General features: G+C 30.5%; 1 pseudogene; it reads right to left on the bottom strand.

Annotated features, from left to right (window-relative positions):
- Positions 1-1,383: 1,383 nt before the first annotated feature.
- Positions 1,384-1,911, bottom strand: LOC148562737 (NDR1/HIN1-like protein 6; annotated as a pseudogene).
- Between the last annotated feature and the right edge of the window lie 2,385 nt (positions 1,912-4,296).

Genomic DNA, 4,296 nt, shown 5'->3' with positions numbered 1-4,296 from the left:
TAAGCTACTAAAGTCACTGTATGGTTTACGACAATCTAGTCGTATGTGGTATGACAAACTTTCTCATCTTTTGCTATCTCATGGATATCAGCAGACCTCATCTGATTATAATCTATTTGTCAAATTCATTGGTGATCAAATTTCTATCCTTTTAGTCTATGTTGACGACATTGTTCTCACTGGTAATTCCATTTCTAAACTTGCTGTCATTAAGTCTATTTTGCACCAACACTTCCGAATTAAAGACTTGGGCCCATTAAAATATTTTTTGGGTATTGAGGTTGCTCAATCAGAGAAGGAAATTTGCTTATCTCAGAGGAAATAATGTCTTGATCTTTTGGAGAATTCTGGTTTATTAGGTGTTAAACCTACCTCTGTTCCAATGGATACTACCACAAGACTATATCAAGACAAAAGTCCCCTGCTATCCGACCCTTTTGTATATCGCCGTTTGGTTGGCCGTCTTATCTATCTCACCACTACTCGACCGGACATCATGTATGCCACTCAACAATTAAGTCAATTCATGGCATCTCTTACTGAATCTCATCTTCAAGCTGCCAAGCATGTATTACGATATCTGAAAACTAGTTCCGGCAAAAGACTTTTCTTTCCAAGGGAATCAGAAATTCAGCTTCTCGACTTCAATGACTCTGATTGGGCCGGATGTCCTGACACTGGCGATCTTTAATAGGTTATTGTTTCTTTTTAGGCAGTTCTTTAGTCTCTTGGAAGACCAAGAAACAAACCACCGTTGCCCGCTCATCCACGGAAGCAGAATATCATGCACTTGCCAACACAACTTGTGAACTTCAATGGATACTAAATGTGTTACAATTTTTACGCATCTCTCCTATCCGCCAACCAGTTTTATATTGTGATAATCAGAGTGCTCTTCATATTGCTGCTAACCCAGTTTTTCATGAACGGACCAAATATTTAGAGGTTGATTGTCACTTGGTTTGACAAAAAGTTCAAGTTGGAGTGATGAAACTTCTCCCAATTCCCTCTTCTGGGCAACTAGCTGACATCTTCGCCAAACCTTTGTCTCCTCAACCCTTCCATCTTAATCTGAATAAGCTTAGTGTTCTTTACATATTTCATCCTCCAGCTTGCGGGGGCGTATTAAACCACTGTTCCACCTTAACCCATGACAACAATAAAGACGTCTCACGGTCCACAAATTCATCCCAACATAATACACAAATTCAATTATAATTTTAGTCTTTATCTTATCTTATAGTTATCTTTATCTTTATCTCTGTCTTATCTTTATTTACTTTTATCTTTCATAGGTCAATGCTCTAGCAATTTTATCATCTTACATGCATGAGTAATAATCATCCTATCATAAGACAAATTAAACAAGCTTATAGGTATGATTTAATTCCAGAAATGAGCACCAAAGCTACATTCTTTGTGAGAGATATTAGGCGTTTTATCTTTCTGGATATTATCAACAACCATTGAACAATTAGCACGAACACTAACATTCCATAACTGATGAAAATGCTCACCAATCACAGGGGTTACAGGAATCTTCGAAATCACCACCAAAGGAATCTTCCCTTCCTTCTGTTGCGCCATAAACTACTCTCTCTCTTTCGAATCTAATTCCCTTTCCCCCTTCAGCGTCATATTAATCATCACCGTGTTCTTCGCCGCCTGCAAGAAAGGTTCAAACTTTCCCACGCAAAGCTCTGCATCCGAATAGATTATGCTCACGGAGTTATTCTCTCCATACTTGAATCCAATCTTCTTGTTCGGATTCTCGCACCTCACAACCACCGCCATTTCAGTGTAAAGCTTGCTGTCGTTTCGCATTTCGAAAGCCTTCACTTGGAGACTGTCAATGCCGTACATCGGAATCTGAGGGCGGAAAACGAAGTACATGATGGCAACCGCCGCCATTAATATCACACAGAAAAATAGCATGAAGCAGAGGCACCAGCAAATGCAACTCATGCACCAGCAACAACATCCGCCATCGTCGCAAGGCTGCGGCGGATGCGGTTGGTTTTGTTTATCATGTTTGTCAAGATGGTTTTCTAGATATTTCATTTTTGTAATAATTAGGTTCTAAATTTAGGCATTAGTTCAGACTTAATTAAGATTGCAATATGGTGCTGCTCGATCACCCAAAAATTGTTAAGATTCCAAACAGCTTCTTAGGTGGATCATATACTCTTTAACTTAACAAGAGACTACACTGCACACCAGAAAATTAGATGACAAATTATGATTGAGTATGGTTTGTTGCAATCTTTATTTTGAATTTGGATTTTCAGATAGGACACTAGCGCGGTGGAGACCTGGGCTCGAATTATTCCGGTAGCCGCATTTTCTGTCTAGAGAAATGTTAGGTGATTAATATTTTTTTGAGTCGTTCTTGTTCCATCGTCCTATTTAAGTCCCTAACGTTTTAAAATTGATTCAATGTTGTTCTGCCATCGTTAACGATCCGTTAACAGAATTGATGACGGGATAAAATTAAGACGATTTTGAAACGTTAGGGACTTAAATAGGACGAAAATGTTGGAGACAAAAACGATACATAGAATTAAATTTTAATTTTACTCTTCAATAATATCAATTTTTTACTGTACGTAGTATTCAATTATTTTTTAATCACATCTAAGTAAATTACACTTAATCACATTACTTTCATTCTAATTAAATTATTTTTTTTATAATTTTACTCTTAAAGATTTTTAGTTATCATAAAATGTTTGTAAAATGACTAGTATATAAACTTACGGAAAAGAAAAAGATTTTATATATATATATATATATAAATTATACCTTTTGTCTCTAATGTATCAAAATTTTTTAATGTTTAATTTAGTTAAACTTTATTTTTAATTTTATTCTTCAATAATATCAAATTTTTACGGTAGATAATTATTTAATTATTTTTTAAATTTTATTTTTAATCACATTATTTTTTTAAGTGAATTTATTTTTTGTTAATAATAAATTAAATAATTTCAATAATTTTAATTTTAATAAATTTGAAAAATAATTATGGTAATAATAACAACTAATTAAATTACGTCATGTAATTATTATGATTCGGTTGCTATATTGTATTGTAATGTTATAACTTATATATCTCTTGCAATTGGTAAAAATATTGAAGTGATAAATTTAATTTAACTGAAAAAATATTGATCAAATTATCAATTTTAAATTTAATAAAATATTATATAAATTAAACTTTATCTTATTTAACTATATAATATATGTAAAACATGTGAGATAATAATAATTTCAATAATTTTAATTTTTAATAAATTTTAATCTTTTCTTTGATAATTTTAATTTTTTTATGATAAATAATTATTTTAATTAATTTTATAATTTTTGCTCTCAATAAAAAATAAATTCACTTAGAAAAAGTAATGTAATTAAGAATAAAATTAAAAAAAATTATTGAATAATTATTTATTGTAAAATTTTGATATTATTGAAAAATAAAATTAAAAATAAAGTTTAACCAAATTAAATATTAAAAAATTTTGATTCATTAGAGATAAAAGGTATAATTTAACTTTATTGTACGTATATCATTTTTTTTACAAGTTTATGTATTAATCATTCTACAAATATTTTATGATGACTAAAAATCTTTAAGTGTAAAATTATAAAAAAATAAATTTATTTAAAATAAAAAGTAATGGGATTAAGTGTAATTTACTTATATGTGATTATAAAATAATTGAATACTGTGTACAGTAAAAAATTGATATTATTGAAGGATAAAATTAAAATTTATTTCTATGTATCGTTTTTGTTTCCAACGTTTTTGTTCTATTTAAGTCCCTAATGTTTTAAAATCGTCTCAATTTTGTTCCGCTGTCAATTCTATTAATGGATTCTTAATGGCAGGACAACATTGAGCCAATTTTGAAACGTTAGGGACTTAAATAGGACGATTGAAATGTTAGGAACAACTTTGGAACTTACTCCAAATGTTGGGGACAAAAACAATACTTTACTCTTATAACAAATATGAGAAAATGTATGGATAACAAAATAATTCAACAAATAACCCAAAACACTTAAAATAAAAATTTTAAGGAGGAACGTATTCATGTAACCATTAACACAAATATCTATCAACCCTAAATATAATTCTAAGACTTTTGAAAACATAATTTTAATTTTTTCGATTTCACTGAAAATCTTATAAAAAATTCGACAGTCTCTCCTAAAATTCGGATTTCTCTACCCTTCAAGAGTTCTATCCGAACCAAATATCCATCAACCCTTCTCAACTTAATCATTTTTTCAATC

The sequence above is a fragment of the Arachis ipaensis genome, chromosome B6 (assembly GCF_059453495.1).
Source record: "Arachis ipaensis isolate K30076 ecotype BB chromosome B6, ASM5945349v1, whole genome shotgun sequence".
NCBI classification, from domain to species: Eukaryota; Viridiplantae; Streptophyta; class Magnoliopsida; order Fabales; family Fabaceae; genus Arachis; species Arachis ipaensis.
This window is presented reverse-complemented; position numbering and strand designations above follow the sequence as displayed.